This window comes from Ciconia boyciana, chromosome 2 (assembly GCF_034638445.1).
Source record: "Ciconia boyciana chromosome 2, ASM3463844v1, whole genome shotgun sequence".
Taxonomy (NCBI): Eukaryota; Metazoa; Chordata; class Aves; order Ciconiiformes; family Ciconiidae; genus Ciconia; species Ciconia boyciana.
The window spans coordinates 2,556,667-2,576,198 of NC_132935.1; the positions used below are offsets into that span (position 1 = coordinate 2,556,667).

The window sequence follows — 19,532 nt, forward strand, 5'->3', positions numbered from 1 at the left end:
CATGCTGTTGATTCTGTTGTGATTATCTACTCGGATCCAGTTTAACACGTGACACTGAGCCTTCCTGAATTATCTCCGTTTTGGATTAAAGCACTTTTCATAGTAAAAAAAAAAAAAAATTAAAGCCAAACTAATTTTACTGTAGAAGTTGTCAGCAACATACAATCCAGAGGAGTTTTTTTTCTGGCACCCATCCAGGCCTTTCTAAATGCCTGGACCCTCCTGCATGTTCATCCAGCTGACGGGACATAAATCTGTCTTCCCTGGATAGTCAGGTCTTCACATGCTCTTCACTGAGCTAAGTCACATCATCTCTTAGAGACTCTCAGGACCAGGCATTGTTCTCTGGTCTCTTCCATGCACCTTCTGCAATTCACCAACACCCTTCTTGGAAAGGACTGAGAGATCCAAGGCCAATCTCAGAGGGAATACAAATTCTATATTCTCCCCTATATGTACCACCTATATTTCCAAGAACTGCATTAGCCAGTCATTCTGCTTTTTCACTGTCACCAAGACAAATGACTTATTTATGATGTGTACAAATAATGACAAATGCTCAGACTCCAACTCGAATGCTCATAACTACCAACCAGTTATGTATTCTCACAGAAAGTATTAATTTAGCTTGACAAGATCTATTTTCCATAAGCTGATTGCTATTAATTTCTTTGTTTTAATAAGTATACTATTATTCAATTATAATCATAATATTACCCACAATCCCCTAATTTTTGGATCCCATATCAGATGGTGTGTTATTGTGCCTAAGACAGATGTGAGGCGGACGGCTCTGGAGTGAGGCTCTTGTGCTTGCAGACACATGCTCCTCTCTCCAGATTTTGGGAACACTTCCACCCTTCTTTTACTAAAGAGCAATGATCCCCAATTAGCCTTAGCCTGCTCTTTTAAAACTCTTGCATGCAAAATTACTCCGTCTTGTTTCTCTTAAAAACGTCTTACTTTATCAGATGATGTATAGCATGTTTTCTAGCTGCTGGTGTAATGAAAAGTATTTCATTAGCCTGGGATGTGGATTAAGTAACCAGGCTCTCTTCCAATTACAGAATACAGGCGTTTATTGAAATTTCTGCATTATTATAAATAAATCTGTCATTTCTAGCTCGTAACAAACCAATCCCATTAGGATTTATTTTGGTTTTAGTATAATCTAAATTTTTCTTTTTATTCATTGTAACCATCCTGAACAATAAAATTCTGTTTTTTCTCTTATCTTTTTCAAGCTTTTAATTTGTATTGCTTGCTATCAATTTATCCTTTGTCCATAATCTACAACAGCTTTTACTTTCCCTCTAAAACAGACTGTTGTTGTTTTTTGTAGAATATTGGTTTATTTGTCTTTGCTTGTTTGGGTTTTTTTTTGTTTAGTTGGGGTTTTTTTAGTGCTCTGTTTATCTTTTTCATTTATGGTTGTGCAGATATCTAGAAAAGTGCTCTTAAAGGGGCTCCTGATTATCCTTAACTTTTTCTGTTTAAGCAGGCTTTCACAACAAATAGACATGCTTAAAGCTATCATTCCTAAAACATCAAATATGTGTACATTGACACATATACACCCCCTGCCCCCAAGCAATTTAAACTCTCTTGAAATGTGTGAATACAATTGCCTTAACATCACTTTCAATCCTGAAGCCCAGCTTTACTCATTTACCAGCTTTCAGGGTAGACGAGGACAGATCTGGGCCATGCATCAACAGAAGTAACCTCATCCAAAAGAAAAAAGAAAAAAAAAGGCAAAAGAAATCAGAAAGCCTACCAAAACAGGAAACCCCAGGGAAGGCATCAGAAAACAAATAACACTCCCTAGATGCTGTGCCTGGTCTCACACTCGCATGGCAGAAAAGCTGACAGTACAGCAGTGAATGCAATATCAGAATAAAGTCTATCCAGAGCCAAAGCCACACTTGGCACCGTCTGATATCCATTTCTAGATGCAGATACAGAAAGAGCACATAGCGATATCTAGGCAAAAAAAGTAACAATTATAATAACCACCCTTTGCTCTTCTAAGACCTGGTCTGATGCCTGCTTATTTATCCCATTGGATTCAAAGAAATCAATTGGATCAAAGCCATTCAGTTTTTACTTTAAAAGCTGCTATAAATCACGGATGCTGTGGGACGTGCTGAGTCAGAAACTTGGTGTAAATCACCTCAGAGTAAGTCCAACTATGCCATTTAATAGAAAATGAAAATCTGACCCTCATTACTACAAGTGATTATTAATTGATTATTACCAGTTATTAAACTACTCAGAATATTCTAATGCTGGGTGCTCCAAAGAGCATGTCCATTCCTCTGGTTATAAGCTCCTCGGAAGAATAACTCTTCTCTCATTCTTTCCTTCCTCTTTGCAAATCTGCTTAATTACCTATCCTCTTTGCCCTGCAATCCTATTGATACGAACACCTCTGCACCCTCTTGGGATGTGGCTTGGAGCTGGGTTGGGGGTAGGAGGTTTTGCAGGCAGGAGGACATGTCAGAAGAGTCACCGGCCTCTTTTCACTGTCTACATGGTACCATGTGGCAAGAGGCAGGCTAAGCTCAGTCTTCAGAGAGCTGAGCAAAAGGTTTTTTGGGCATTGCACCATCTCAAGGGCTAACTGATATATCATCTAAAGGTTTGCTTATTGCTTCACTCATGGCACTCAGGCGAGGTGCCAGCATTGCCTTATTCCCACTGTAGACATGATATTATGAACCTTCATTCAAGCCTAGCTTCTGGATGCAGCCTGTGTTTCTTTCTTTTAAAATTAAATTCTAGTCCACATGGTTGCTGAGAAACTCCTAAAAATGCATGATTCAGTTGCAACTGGAAGGCTTCAAAATCACAGCTGTATTGGTGCGAAATCTTGTGAATAATGCCAGTCTGGTGATTTTGGGTGGTCCCATTCGTGGCTTCTGAATGTTTGAGCCTGTCCAGCAACATATGCTGCAGATTACATATTCAATACCACCAAGAGAGATCTAATAAGATCTCTTTCCATGGTCAATGGAAATCACATCTGAGGGAATTTCGGTCTTGTTGGATGCAGATAGCATTCTGCCCAGACAAGGGTGTGTAGGTTCAGCCAGCAAGTATTACCAAAAGCCTCATAGTTCAGAGCAGACTTCAAATCCTAAACAATTTGATCACTGAATTTTGTAATATAAAGATTGTTTCACTGGGATCTCTTCAAATTACGAAACAGGGATATTACAAAAAGGGCATATTGCATATTTGAATGTAAAATACTTTCATCATGGACCTGATTAAAAGCTGTAGAAGAAAATGGGTTATTAATGAACAGGTCCATAAGGGGAGGTACATGTGTGCGTTTGTATGTGCATGCCTGTGTGTACAGGTTTCATCTGTAGATCAGTACTGAGCCTTTGTCTTCTCAGCAAACCCTTTGATTCTGCAGAAAAGTACACTGGGTTTGTGATGGAAAACCCATGCTCACAGCTCAGTGGCAAAGAAAAAGAGCAGAATTTGAGTTATTCACAAATATTGAATCCAGGTACGCTAATAAGGGAGCAGAATTATTTCCAGGCGGTCTCAAGAGGGGAGGGAAGAAAGAGAAACTCTACTAAAGGGAAAACGTGGGCAGAATATTAGAGAACAGTGTAGTCAGACTGATTACAAGCTAGTCAAAGAGGAATTGTAGAAATCCCCAAACCAGACTGGTGTAAAAAACATTGTACTGGAAGGGTTAGCAGGAAACCTGACAAGTTGGTTCTGACTTTAATGTCTATGGTGAGATTGGTCTCCAGTGTAATTCCAATGATGTTCCAGAAGAAAATGTTTCACCATATGTTACAACATGACTATGAATGTTATTTGAGCACTTGATGGGAAAAAGCAATTAAGCACTGTCTTGTAGATTTAAATAGGAGCTAAGCACATGCTTAAGGACTTTCTTAAATAGAAATGCTGTTCTGAATAGGAATTTGCACAAATGGAGTGCGTTTGTTGTGGGAAGAGGCATGGATCAGAAAGCAGTTTTAAAAATGGGGTATATATTTGAGACTTAAATAATACAAACGATGTCCAGAGGTTTCTTCCAACCTCAATGATTCTGTGGTTCTCTGATACTTCTTGCTTCACATGGGCCATTCCCCCCTCGCTAACCAGGCAGGTCATGCAAGTGCTTGGCACAGGTCCAGCTGGCAGATTGATTATTAATTTGGAGAATGAACCAGGGATGAAGTCAAAGTTAATCCTTTTTGTGGGATTCCCAAAAGCAATTTTCATTTCTAGCCAAAGGCTGCCCCAGAGCACCTTTCAAACACTTTGGCTCTGCACAATAGCTTGGGACAAAAAATGTACAATCATTTTTCTGCAGCAAGTGTGTCAGAGTCACCATTTCTGCAGGACCTCAGGGCTAGATTAAAAAGTGGATGGTTCCCAGGAAAAAGGGACATGAAAAGGTTTGCACCTTTTTTTTTAAAAAAAGGCTGATTTAAAAAAAAAAATAATCTTTGATTGGCTGCTAAAATAGTCACAAAGGATCTCATGCCAGATAGGTAAACACTGAAGTAAATTAAACACTAAGCTAAATATGGGCTAAAATAAATCTTTAACAGCCTAGCTGCACGGGAAGTTTTAGACGCTGTCAGTGCCAAAGCAGTAATCATGCTTTGGTTAATTTAGACCTTCCTAAGAACTGAATAAAAGCTGCAAAACTGTTTCACAAGGGTCATCCTATTATCCAAGAGATAATTGTGCCTTTCTGTGATCAATCCACTGATTCAAAGCCAGGCTGAGCTCTCAGTTATGCTACTGAAAATCCTGCGAGACATCTCACACATCCAGCAAGTCAGTCTAGGCTTACTGGAGCAAAACCTATCCTAGAAAAATCATGCACTTCTGCATCTCTGAATTTGAAGCACCAGTTTGGTGACATCCATGTAACCCTATCTGAAACCTGAAGCTCCAATGCAATAACTGATTGTCCAGCACTTTTCCTACACTCATTTAAAAGAAATCAAGTGTCATCAACCTCATTTAGCTCGCAGCCCAGAAAGCCAACTGTATCCCGGGCTGCATCAAAAGAAGCGTGACCAGCAGGTTAAGGGAGGTGATTGTCCCCCTCTACTCCGCTCTGGTGAGAGCCCCTGGAGCACTGTGTCCAGCTCTGGGGTCCCCAGCACGAGGCAGACATGGACCTGTTGGAGCGGGTCTAGAGGAGGCCACAGAAATGGTCATAGGGCTGGAACACCTCTGCTGTGGAGAAAGGCTGAGAGAGTTGGGGTTGTTCAGCCTGGAGAAGAGAAGGCTCCGGGGACACCTTCTTGCGACCTTTCAATACTTAAAGGGGGCTTATAAGAAAGATGGGAACAGACTTTTTAGTAGGGCCTGTAGTTACAGGACACGGGGTAATGGTTTTAAACTAAAAGAGGGGAGATTCAGACTAGATCTAAGGAAGAAATGTTTTACAATGAGGGTGGTGAAACAGTGGCGCGGGTTGCCCAGAGAGGTGGTAGATGCCCCATCCCTGGAAACATTCAAGGTCAGGTTGGACGGGGCTCTGAGCAACCTGATCTAATTGAAGATGTCCCTGCCCATTGCAGGGGGGTTGGACTAGGTGACCTTTAAAGGTCCCTTCCCACTCAAACGATCCTATGATTCTATGATAAGAAAACTGAGGCACACAAAGGAGGTGCAAATGGATACTGACATGTAAGAGGGCATTAATAGAGCTCTGGTCTTTGGAGTAAGCAGGCACTCCTGAAACTACTGAGCAACATTGCCTTCCAGTCAATAAATGCATCCATACATCCATTGGCTAAGTTACCTGCTTTCTTCATAGAAAAAAACCCAACCACCAGGTCTCTGGAGCCACTCTAAAACTTTGTGCTCAACTGCTGAGATCTCTCTGTCTCCTTATGAGTTTTGTTTGGCACTGATGCCCTTTTTCTCACCTCTACCCCGACAGCATAGACCTGGCACTGAACAAAACAATCTTCTGCCGGTAGGAAAGAATCAATAATCAGATTAGCAACTATTATTAAATTAGCTCTTTAGAAAAAACAATGAAAATGGAAAAAAGGAAAAAAAAAAAAAGCCTACTATTGATCCAGTTGCTTGGCACAAGGAAAATGAAATGAGAGTAGGAATATTAATTTTTTTTTTTTCAGAGGCCACTAATTCCAGGTGTTTTCAGTTGATTTACTTCAAAACTGACACAAGCAAAGTTAAGACAATGGTGATTTCTGAAAAGATTCGTGACCTATGGGAGATATTTGGGATTTTCTCCAGGTCCTTTTCTTTTTGGGGGGGAGGAAGGGACAGGAAGAAAAAGTTATAAGGAGGTTAAAAGCAAGGCCTTCTCCCAGCTGTGAATTCATAATCATGGCTAACTGAATTGGAGCATTTTGCAGGGGACAAGGTTACTTACTATCTGCAAATTAGCCCCAGAAAAAAATGAAACAGCCCATATGCAGCATCCAGTCTAAAGATTTAATTAACATAAACAATGTTAAAACGCACAAAGAAATACATATTACCATTGAAATAAAGCATATGGCTGGCTAAATACCCGTAAGATTATCTGGAGATAATCTTTCTAGACACCATAAATACAGCTGACGCTGAGCTGTAATGACTCTCGTCAGAAGGCTATCCCAGTGGAGAGGAAGCTCAGCACTTCCCAACATCAACAGCCTCCTGGGCTTTGGACTGCCGTTTAAAATCCAGAGTGTGAGGTTGATAATTAATGAGCACTCTCCCCCTTTACATCCCTGCTCCACAGCTCCAGAAGAAGGCCTGAAATGCAGACATCACCTCTTGCAGATGAAACTTGCAAAATGCCTTGATCTACGAAGACCTGCCCCAGTGCACAAGGAAGGGTGGGATGGGAGAGGGGAACTTGGCCATTAGGTCCATACCCTGCGATTGTGATTTTCTTGCACTTCTCTGCCAAACTTCCTTTCCAAAGGCAGCCACAGGACGGATGTTTCATCAGGATGGACCCCCAGAAGGACTACTCTGCCCCATGTGTTCTACCCAGTAAGCCACTGAACAATCCTCAACACATGCCACTAATATCAAAGCTTTAATACAGAAAACCTGATACCATGGACTACAATGGGCCATAGGGAAGAAATGGAGAAGCCAAAGACACTGGTAGTGTCCTTGGCCTTTAAAACAGAAACAAATGTGAAAATCCCTGTGAGGTGTCGCAATATTCATGTTGCAGAGGAAACCAGTTCAATAGCTCCTGCTCATTGAACCTGGAGAAATATCCCTTCTGGACCCAAGCAACCAATAGTTCTAGTGGTTGCTTAATAATTACAGATCAGATCTCTTCCACAGTATCAAAGCTCAACTTACACACAACATCAGGAATTTGGCTTGAAGTATCATGAGGGTTTCTTTCTTTTTTTTTTTTTTTTGGTATCGCATATTTGAAGTCTTTTTGTCTGTGGATTTTCTCCTTTAAAAGGATGACATTTTCAAGCTCCTCTACAGAACCCTGTGAAATAGAAACAGAAAAGCCTACAGCTCCCTATAATCCTGTGACTTCATAGCTTTAAGAAAAAAGAAAAATCATTCTCAGATTTAGCTATACTGCAAGCACTGGTATCATCAGGTTGGCTCACCTGTCAGTGACTGTAGAAGATGACCTTGGACTACTTTCCACAACAGATCAATATTTTATCCCTCCAAGACTTTAGCCTCTGCTCTTAAACTCGCTATTGCTATCCAGAGCTAAAAGCATCATTACAGCATTTCTGGAATCTCTCTGATGCAAGAAGCACAGGCTATACCTCCTAATCTTATTTTTGGGCAAAGTTGCCCCATTGAGCGTTCCTGCTACACTGGAATATCAGAGTAATAAATAGTTCATTAGGTATCAGGGTCGTCTTGGGAAAAAGGTGGAAACAGGAGTTACTGTGAAAGTATCATAAATAGAGGTTGGGACTTTCTGAAGTTGACTTTCCCGAGTGGAGGGAATTGTACCACCGGGACAACAAGCGAATGGAAAGATGAGCAGTAAGATGGCTGGTCTCATTATCATATAGGGCTTCTTTCCAAAAAAGGACAAGGTGAAATCAGTGAGTGATATATCTGTCTCCCTCCCACCTCTACATGACATTCATAGCTGCTTATCCAGGCTTTGCAGGACCGTTCTCTCCAGGGGCAGCTCCTCTGGTGTCCCTGACTGGAGCGCTTGCATGGAAACGTTTTGGCAGGTCTTGCAAAACAAGAATGGGAGCTAGGACTGTGTTGAATGGGCTGTCACCCACTTGTACCACACTGCACGACCCTCCTGAAATCGCCTGCTTTAGCAAATGTGTAGAAAGAGTGTATGTTCCAGCTGGACATGAAAATGCTCAGCTTACCCTCTCAGCTTTCATATCGGCTTTCCAGCTGTAATTTCTCAATTACCATGAGATGCCTGAGACATTAAAGATTTGTGGCTGGTTGTGCAGTCAGTCCTTCTCATGCTAGGAAGTCTCAAGCTAGATCACGGTCCAAAAGATGGGTACTCTGCTTTTCTGTTTATAAAATGATGTGGCTCCATGGCAGGCATTAACCCGTGTGGGGTCCAGGCAATCCTCTTTCTCTGCCTTGTACAACAGCCAGTCATCCCACAATCATTTCTGAGAAACTGGGAAAGTTTCCTGGTTACACAGAAAATGATACTCAGCGCACCAAAGTGATAAGCAGCAGCCTTGGCATATGTACTGAAAACATTTCAGGGAAAATCCTCAGAGGAACTGAGCACATTAGCAGAATACACTGTTTTCTACGCCTGGACATCATGGTCCCATGCTCAAGTCTCATGGGAAAGGAGGCTTGGGAAGAATGGGGAAACAAGGTAGTAAATGCTTTTGCTGAGCGTACCAGATGCCAAAATAAATGTGAGACATTGAAGTCAGCAGTTAACAAGCTCCCTTTGGCTAGCCAAGGATGTACAAATGCACTCAGTTTAAAGGCAGGGAGAGCAATACAAACACCTGGTAAGAGATATCTCACATCCTCTTTAGGGTATGGTCAGGCTGCCTCAGACATTGCAGCATCTGTGTCCTGTTTGCAGTTCAGCACTTCCATCTTCCTAGATGACCCCAACAGAGCCTAAAAGGACTCTTCCCCAAGCCCTCAGCCAGAGCTCAAGGGAGCAGAAGGTTGGTTAGCTGGCATGGGGAGGGAGGTGACCACAACCGTCATCCCATGGCTGCTCACACCAAACCCTGGCAATGACAGCGCAGCAGGCTTGCCTCTGCATGTCCAGCTGGGGGTTTTAAACATTGCTCCGGAGCATGCAGCTGAAAGGAAAGAGGAAGATGAAAGCATGTTATTAGCTCTGAACAAAAAGCCTGCAAATCCCAGCTCTGGTCCAGATCCCCTGTCACTTGTACTCTCTTTTTTTCAGCCTCCCCCTCTCTGAAATGGCCCTAGCAATCTTCATGCTCTTCCCAACTTTTCATGGCAAAGTCAGGGACGGAAACACAGACTGCCTCATGTCTACCTATAAGCAGCACTTCGCAAAACAGCAAACAAACACTGCTGCCGATGTCCCATCCCTGTCTCAAAGAGTACAGGAGGCCCCAGGGCCAGGTTGGGAAGAACGATGGCTCTCTCGCCACCAAAACACTAGCTCCAGGGTACACTGCTTCTCAGAAACCTAAATCAGAAAATGTTAATGGCTGAATGCAGGGCTAGTGGATAAAGAGACAAAGAAAAATAAATCAGGCAGATGACAGAGGGGCTGGGAATAGGAGGAGGTAGCAGACGGTAAAAGAAATTAAATCAAGAAGCCAAATTAAGGTGCTGCAGGCAAAGATGAAGATGCTGGCTTAAAGATTAACCGTAACCAAGAGGGAGATGCAGTCCTTTAAAGGTACAAATTACTTCAATGCACTTAGCAAAACCCCCACAAATGTCCTAAGAATAAAGTCCTCACAGATGAAACTGAATCACAGTAACAGACATATCTGGACCTGGGAACCCTGTATAGCTTCACGCTCCAGTGTTTCCAGCTGAGAAGAGGCATTAAAAGCAGAGCAAAGGCAATCACCCTAAAAAATGGAAAGTCATCTGTTGGCTGAGGCAAAGGAGAGGGGGTGCAAGAAATCTTCTGAGAAGGGCTTGGCACCATACAAACAAATTCTGGGGGTATTTTGAAATTATTCTGAATCCAGGGGAGCTGCTGAGCCCTTTGGGGCTGTCTGTTCACTGAGTATTTCCTAATCTATCTCTTGCCAAATAACTCCAAAGGAACGCTGGGCAAGCTCAAAGTGGAAGCGCACCTTTCACACCTGCTTCTTCGCAGCCAAAAGCAAGAGAGCTCAGCAAACATCCCCATCAAACTGCAAGCAGGTGAAGCAGGTCACCCTTCGGCTCAGCCACTGGGCACAGAAGATACTTGTCCCATCACGACACATTACGTGTTTGCACATTTCACATCACCGCTTTGGGATTGCCGGGAGAAAGGTCACTTAGGCATTGCCACCTCCTTTTAGCACAAGCAACTCACATTTCGCAATGAAGCATCTAAGAAAGACCCTGTTTTTATAAGTGTAAGGAGGGGGGTGGAGGAACTGAAGGAGGCTGTGGGACTGACATTTTTAAAACCCTGAATTGTTTTTATCATGTCTTTCAAACATACTAATAAGGTTCTTCCGGGCAATACAGACTTGGCAGCGGCTGTACAGACCACAATAACAGCAGGTTACTTCTGGCTGTGTTAGCCTGTCTGTTAGGGTCCAACCCTGCTCCTCAGACAGACAGAACTTTGAGCCTTGCTGTTATTGGCACAATTGTCCCATGATCAGAACCTCAGGGAAACAGCAAAATGAAAATCAAGACCAACTTCAAGCCTACAGCTGTACATCAGTGAGCTCTGAATCAGGCCCAAGGAGCGATTAGGAGTTCAGAGAGCCAGGTGATAGTAGCAAGAGGCAGACACACACACACACGTGCACACAGGGGTGCTGCTCTGTAGGCGAGAAGGTTTAGTCAGTGTGAGTTCAGCTAGCTGCACTTTTTTCTCTGCCAGTGCTTTCCTTTGCTCCTTCCTTTCCCTTTGGCCTCCTTTTCCTTTGCAAAATGAGCATTTCATGGAAGTGGAGCAGCCAAAAGAAGCAGAGCTGACAGCCCCTTGAATGCGTGGAGTGCCTCCCTTGATCCCAGTTCAAATTTCGGAAAGCAGCATCTGCCCGTTCCTGAAGGTCATTTGAATCCTGGTTCAGGAATACTGCATCGCTGCTCACCACCTCCTCATCGTTATTCTGCGTCTATAGCCACTATAGATGTCCTTTCACATTATATGCTAGTTTGTTAGAGGTTTTGGGTGGGAGGGGGTAAATAAAATGTAAAGCAAACCACAAAAGCCCACCCTGGCAGGACCAGTGTGATTTCTGACTTGGGTTACGTGGGTGTATAAAGAAATCTACTAGAGGGTTTGCTTTGGATTTACATTAGCAGAAGAGGAGGAAACCTCTGGGAAATAAAGATGATGCTAATGCAGTGAGGGGGCTGGTGCACTAGTAGCTAAATAAATGCTAATAAATAAATGCTGATGTTTAAGATCATGCTGCCCCCTCTCCTTGAACAACTTGTTCCCAGCCCTCCTGGGTGCTGATCAGATGGTTTCTCACCGGAGGTCGATGTAAACAGCTCCCTGGTGGGCAGGACCCAGATCAATCAGAGGGAGAGGGTGACATCCCTCAGCGGGGCTGCGCTGCTCAGCTGGGAGCAGAGCAACAAGCAGAGAGGCGGCCGGATTCATCGATTCCCTTTCAGCCCCAAGCCACGCTGCTGGGAACGGTACCTTGTCACAATTTGAAATGCAAGACAGCAGCGAGGATGCGGGGATGCAGAAAGCCACAGACAGCAAAGCTCAGTGTTGTAGTGAAACTAGAGAGCAGAGGAGCAAACTTCCCTTCTCCAGCCTGCTAAAAGCCTGGCTGGACTGGCAGGAGGTCAAAACACGAATCAAGCTCCAGACCTTCAAAGCTGGCAGAGGTTTTCCTGCTGGAAGATTTCTCTGCCGTGGAAACCCAATGGTTTTATGTGGGACAGTGTGACTGTTGGGTCTGCTCTAATTCCTCCCTTCCCCGACTGATGTATCTGGCTGGGAGAAAAGACATGCCTGACCCACGGACCTAATTCCCCAGCATTTTGCGAAGAGCAGGCATAAGGAGCGGGTGCTGAGCAGAGCGACACAGATCTGCTTGTGCTTTTCTCAGGAAAGCAGGTCACGGGGGAGGAGGGAGAGTAATTTCCCAGCTTTGCTGCTGAAAATGTATTTAACCAAAGATACGCTGGTAACCAAACACTCCGCCGGCCCCTGGAGCTCATGCAAAGAGGGATTGCTATCAAAACCTTTTAAACCCACTTTCTGCTAATGAAAATCGCTTTCAGAGATACTGGCTGGTGGAAACCTCTCTCCTCCCAGCAACATTTCTTCATTAAGCTTTCTCTTCCCTCCTCACCATCCTACTTTATCTCTGTACATCTGGGCAACACAAAGGACAGAGTGCTCCCCAAGAAACCCAGACAGCGGACTTTATCTCATGGCTCCAGCAACACCCCTACCTTCAGCCGACCAACTTGTCCAAACTGGACAAATGTTGCAGCATCTGTGCAAACTTGCACTGAACTGTCTGATGTATTTTGTGTCCTGACGTTAAGCTGAGTTGCAGTGACAGGCTTTGAAGGGACTCCATGAGTATTCACCTGATAGGGAGTTTCTAACTTCCCACTTAGTAGGAAGACACAGAAATACTCCTCAGCTAATTAAATACCTGCCAATTATAAAGCAGCATAAACGATGACTGTGCTGGCTAAAGCAATTTATACTGAAAAATGTCTGTGCTGCCCTGTCTCTGGTTTGCAGCATTGGGAATGGCCTTTATTGCAGAAAATGCTGATTGCACTGCAGAAGGTGCAGTCCTAGGGGTGAAGTGTCCTTTTTTCCTGTTGATCCATCCACCCCAATCTGCCCAACAATAATATGCACACACGCCAGTGCCAAACACATTTATCATTGCCTTCTCCCTTGGCAGACTGATCACTAAAGCCCTGCTTCTGCACCTCCTGCAGACCTGTGCAGATACCTTGGGCTCCAGTTCCATGCTACAATGTCCTTGCAGAATGTGAACCAGCTCCTGCTAGCTAAAGGCACCGACTTGTGAGACTCAGCCTTTCACAGACCCTGGAGGGAGTAGGATTGGGTCTATAGCTCCCAAGCTGGGAAACTCAGAAGCGCCATTGATACTCATAGAGATCTCCGGTATTAAGCCAATAACAACTAAATGCACTTAACCCTCCTGGTACTCTCTTTCCCTTCCTAGGGGAGGGAAGGAACATAGGAATAAGAAGCCAGCTAGTATCACCACCACAGATGAAATGCAGAATCCCAGCAGGAAGCTTTTATCCTCTGGCTCAGCAGAGCTGCACATTGCCAGGGTGTTGTCTCCAAAAGCCAAGCTGGCACCTGGAGCCAGGAGTTGCAATAAGAAGAGATCAGCCTGGGCTCGCAGAGGGTGAATAAGGGGGATTCCTGCTGCTGCAGCTCTCTCCACCCCAGGGGAGAGCATCGGCAATAGCAATAGGAGTTGTTCAGCTTTACTCTAAGGAATAAACAGCAGAGATTTTGCAGAGAAGGGAGTTTCTGGAGCCACTGGAGAAAGAGAACCAGTAGGGGAGAGAGGGTCTGGAGATCAAAGGGGGTCCAAGTGCATACATGTGTGTAGAGGGGGAGAAGTTGATCTGGGCGTTTAGTTTGACACTCAGGGGTCCTGAAGGAAAAAAAAAGGTTGGAAACCACAGCGCTAAGGTGTGTGCTGGTACAGGTTTGCTGTATTGTCCCCAACCCATTCAAATGCCCCTGCCAGCATTGCTGGGTTGTGAATTAAGGTCTTCCACACACACTGAACAGTGATTAGACAGGCAGGTTAGGACCAAAGTGATGAAGCTGCTGGTCCCAGCCTTCACCCGCCCAAGGGTAGCATAATTGAGCAGGAAACATGCAGTGGATGTGACAGCTCCCACTCCATCCTCCTGTTTGATCTTTCTTTCTTTCCTGAGATGACAAGCGATGTCAGAGTGAAGGAGTATTGCTCACAAGCTGGGGGCTCCCTGGCCACCTCTTCTGATAGCTTTCCTGGGAGGAAGGCCAGGAGAACAAAAGTGCTCCTTGCAAGTCCCATGTTCAGGGGACCCAAGAGCAGGTCCCCTCATGGCTCCAGCTTCAGAGCAGCAGAAATGTTCTGAGAATTACTGTCAGTTTTGCTGCATTTTGAAGCCATCTTAGCCGTGAAAGCCAGAAAAGCAAAGTGACATTTGTCATTTGGCTGACAGTGCTTCCTCCTGCCTTTTCTGTTCACCAAAATTCTCCTAAAACATTAATCTGGGTAAAGGCAAATGTTAAAGAAACTTCAGAACTGTAAGTGACCTAGAAAAGGAGTTTTTTGTTCAGCTCTAGTTGCAATAACAACACATTGAAGGCTGTGAAATACTCAGGCATGACAGTAATAGGAGTCATGTAAGTCCTGTTTCACAGACTGCGGCAACAGCTTTTTACTGTTGCTGAAGATGTAATGGGCAGGACAATCTCAGCTGCTTTCCAGATCCCAGGAGGAGCTGGCAGTTAGCAAAAGCATCTTTTGCACTTGTAAACTGAATGAATTGGGTGAAAATGAACTGGGAAGTGGGGAAATGCCCAGCGCAGTTATGCCATTTCTAACAATACTTCTGAGATGATGATGCCTAAGTGGAGAGAAATGCAGCAGCCTCCAAGAAGCGGGGGTGGAGGCGGGGATTTCTTTTTATAGCTACATGAAAAAAATCAAAACAATTTTTGTCCCACAAACATAATACACCTGAGAACACTGTGATGGGAAACACCTCCCCATCATTTCAGACTTGACATGAGGAAGCATTTCTTTACAGAGAGGGTGGCCAAACACTGGAACAGGCTTCCTAGAGAGGTGGTCGATGCCCCATGCCTGTCAGTGTTTAAGAGGCATTTGGACAATGCCCTTAAAAATTTTTGGTCAGCCCTGAATTGGTCAGGCAGTTGGACTAGATGATCACTGTAGCTCCCTTCCAACTGAAAATATTCTATTCTATTCTATTCTATTCTATTCTATTCTATTCTATTCTATTCTATTCTATTCTATTCTATTCAGCCTCTCCATACCATTCCTTGTGTGGGTGTGTGGGTCTCCTGTGTGTCTGCTGCACCATGCTGAGGCAATGCCAGTTCTGAGCTGCAGGTTGTTTCCTCCCCTGCCCTGTTACAGGAGTCTCAGTCAAAGCGTGTTCAATCTCCCCCCTCACCCTAAGTTGTTTCTCTTGGGGATGGACAGGAGATTCTCTGCCGGGACTAATCAGTGCAACTTTAATGACTGGGAAGATGCTAGGGCTGCAATACAGCCACAGCTGTGTGTGTGCTACAGCCTTTCCTATCACTGCACTCACGCTGGCTCCCCATGTGCTGGCATGTGTAAATTACACCTTAGGCATCAAAAATCCCTTCCCTCCAGGTAACATTGCAGCTGAAGGATGATTTTCCCAGCCAGGACACGGATCCTGCAGTAATATTAGACACAGGGAGCTCCCTCCACATTCCTTGCATTGCCATGTGTGCAGCAGCTCCAGAGACACTTTTTTCTTGAAGCTGCCTGGATTTTAGGTATTTGCATTGCAGTGCTCTGCCTCACTCGTCACTACGAGTAACTAAACAGGCCCTTGGCACATGCTGTTAAGTGTCGGCAAAATCTCCACCACAGTTTTGACTGATGCATGGGACACATGGACTGGGAAGAGTCTGCCTGAACAAAACAAACTTCCCAATAGCAGTGATACTTTACTGTAGCTTTCATTTGGGCCCATATGGAAGATCAAAGACAAAGATACCCCAGCTGACAGTCAAAAGACCTGCAAACAGCCCTTTGCAGCACTTGTGCCCCAGCCTCCGATTAAGATTAAAATAAGAAAAAAAATCACATGCATATTGAGAATCCCTGGATCAAATCCTGTGGAGTGCCCTTGAAGCTGTCAGGAGCCTTGCTGAGGTTTGAAGGATGCTCAGCATTCCTTAAGATTTGACGTATGAGCTAAAACCACCACTAAATAAATAATATCCACAGCTAAAAAAAGAGTAACATTCTCCTGGATCCTTGCCTCCTTTGGACTCCTGTTCTCCCAATACAAGACATAGCTAACTTTTATTCAGAGCCACCAGCACAGCTGTAAGAGAGGACAGGAGATCTGAGTTGCTGCTCAGCTCTGCTCCTCCTTGGTGACAGTGGATAAATCATTCCCTCAGTTTCTCCTTCCCCACCTGCAAATGACAGCATTTAGGTTTTTGAGGACAGTCTATAACTCATCAATGCAATTATGACCCTTTCCATTTTTGTCCCCTTGGCTAGCTGGTGGTAGATTGGATACATCACCAACAGCTGAGGGGAACTGATTTACTTCCCACCCAATTTGCTGTATGCACTTCCATCCACACCAGAAAGAAAAACTGTCCTCAAACCTTGCAGAATTCACCCCAGGAAGATCTAGGCTCTTGCTGGGTCAGGCTTAGGGTCACCCTGCCAGGCACCACGCTCTGGCAGAGGGTGAATTTGTTCCCTGGCTCTCCATCAGAGACAGGTAGCAACTCCCCTGCCTGACTTATCATCCCACCAACATTGCACATGTACTTTAAACCACCTTGAGAGGCAGCTCTGGCCTAAAGCAGAGGGCTGCTCCAGGAGATTAATACGCATCTTCCAAAGGGTCATTATTGTAATTGAATCAAAGTATTTGCAAAGCCCTGGCAAGGGCCTTGACAAGTCTGAAAATCATTATATGCCATGTAACAGGGCTTTCTGACCTTGCTGCATCAGTTGTTTTTCTTTATGCAGCTCCTGACTGAGGGTTAAAGTAGATCCCAATAAATCCAATGGTCAGGGCAAAGAGGATCTGTCCTCTCCGGGAGGAGGGCTTTACCCATTGACTCTGGAAGGGCTCAGTGCTGCCTGCCATATGGGTCTGCCTGCCCCTGCTCTTTCCACTCGGGCAGCAGTTCGGCTGCAAGACATCGGTTCTCCCTGCGGTGGGAGAAGCTGCCATGCTCCGCATCGAGCCGGCTGTCAGAGCGGGCTGGATGCTGCATGCATTTGCTAATCTGCTCTGCCACATGGCTGAGAGGCCACCGTTAGCTCAGGCAGCCAGTGGGATGCACAGGCCGGTGTCCCATGCCATCGTGTGCTCAGTCTCTCAGTGATTGCCCTGAGACTCCCCGGTTCCATTCCGCTTCGTGAAGACTAAAATTCACATTGCGGTACTCGCTGCTGCTCACACGACTGAGGCGTGATGGGCAAAGCTGACGTGATGTGCGCTCATCTTGCATGGATGACCAGTTCAATCATAAAGCTCACGTTTAGATAATCAGTTCTCAGTGATAAATAACAATACTTATTTTTGCTACTTACTATCACTTAATGGAGCTCCTCGCTCCTAGATTTCATGACACTTAGAAGAGCTGTCTGATATTATTAGCACAGTAGACTCAGGGAAAACTGAGGCACAAAGCTTACACTGATTTGCCCAGACACACAGAAAGTTCATCATCAGATGAAGGCTGTGTCCCAGGCACTGTGTCCTCCTTTTGCTGCTGTTTTAGTAGAATATTTAATCTCCTAGTGCAGTGCACAAGCAGTCAGGTGAAAATGAAAACAAGTCTTTTTCTCCTCCTTACAAACAGGGGCAAACTTTCACTGTCCTTATTCACAGTGTGCCAGTTCTCAGCACTTTTCTCCCACATCCATCAATCCTACCCATCTTTGATCAATGACATTGACTCATAAACCTGTCTCTGCACCCTGACCATTTGCCATGGACTCCCATCATGAACGTGAGAGCTCTGCAAAGTATCTGGGACTGGAAGGGGAAATATTGCCACTCCCCACCCCCGTTAGGATCCCCACTGTGGGGCAATCCATTGCCTGGGCTATGGAATATGTGCTGATGGCTTTTTGTGGCTGATTCACAAAGCAGGCAAGAGACCTGCTAAGAATATCAACTCAGGAGGGTTTTCTTTAGGCCAGTCAGTAGAGATAAAGAATAAACTCTTACATGGTTGTCAAGAGATTTTAAGAAATACTGAGCCCCTCAAATATTAGCAACCTAAAATTACTGTGATTACAGTGAGTAGTGTTGTGTTTCTGGCTTGCATGCTGGTGTAGTTCATGGATTCATTAAAAAATGAGGCATTTTAAGTTCATCTGAACTTACCTCAGTCTTGCAAGGAAGTTGAGCAAAGAAGCCTGATGGGGAAACTTTTTCTTGTATTCTTAACAGAGACACATAGGACGTAACCTGCTTGAGCATCTGCCTAGTGCTGATGGTCTGTGCTTTGGAAAACCCTGGTCCTGAGATACTTGTGGTCTTAACATGCTTTCCTCACATCACGCACAGGCTGCTCTGCAGCCTTCAGCTTCCAGCAAAGCCAAACAATGCTCCAGAGGATACAGACCTGATATCCTCAGGATGGTGATAGGATCTGCAGGTTTAGAGACAGAATCATTTGGGAAGTCCTGCTCTGGATCTAGACAGGCTTTCTTGTGCACATAAAGGGAGAATAAAATCAATCCAGCAAAGAAGTATGTGGAGGTGCAGTGACTCTGCTCTGACTTTTACACACAGAGAGTGCTGAGCATCCTGGTAGTGCAGGTGTTTGTCTCTCCTCCATGCCCCTGAGCCTGCCTTGAAGTTGCTTCAAAGCTGCACTCTGTTGGCTATTGAGTCATTGGAGTTAGAGCACACCAAGGGTAGGCTTCAAGTTTCCCTAGCCTCTTTTTTTTCCCCACACTTAAAGGCCTGGAGATGTGAATCAGAGCTCTCCACCAGCAGATACAGATGCCTGTACTGTGTTATTACATTCTCAGAACATACAAGGTACCACAAAGACAAGCACCAAGTGAAATGCGGCAGAAATGCACCAGGGATGGGGCCTGGAGTCCCTTCATGCAACCTGGGAAGTCAAGGTGGATTTCCACCACATGCCACCGAAAGCCCTCGGCAGCCTGGCACTTCTATGGCAGATGGCTACAGAAGGGCACATGGCTGCTAAACTTATCCCCTCCCATCCGCAAAGGGAACATGAGTAAAGGGCATCGTGGCTTCAGAGCAAACAGCTGTAAATAAAGAGAGCAGGCAGGGATGCAGGCAAAACATGCAACCCCAGTCTGGCACGCACAGCATGCTGTGCAGAGGTTTGTGCATACACATCCTCCTGCTCGCGCACACGCAAACACTCTATAGCTCCTGCATGCATTTAAACATATATTGTACACATGTAGCTAGAGATTCATTGCACAAATGAAGGCTGGCTTGGGTTAACAGCCTTATCTGGGTACTTGTGTACCCTTGTACACATGCCCACGTACTTTTGTGTTGTCCACACACAAACGTATATACAAATGCTGCCTTATACTTGCAGGTACCTGCATACCTCATGTGCTTATGTTCACACTGACACACCACCAACACCCTGCAGCCCTCTGATTGTGCACAGAAAC

At 44.8% G+C, this 19,532-nt stretch overlaps 1 protein-coding gene across 1 annotated transcript in view; it reads right to left on the reverse strand.

The window, feature by feature from the left end:
• The window catches only part of ADGRB1 (adhesion G protein-coupled receptor B1), a 278,797-nt gene that overhangs the window by 88,345 nt on the left and 170,920 nt on the right, over positions 1-19,532 (reverse strand). The gene's annotated exons all lie outside the window — the stretch shown is intronic.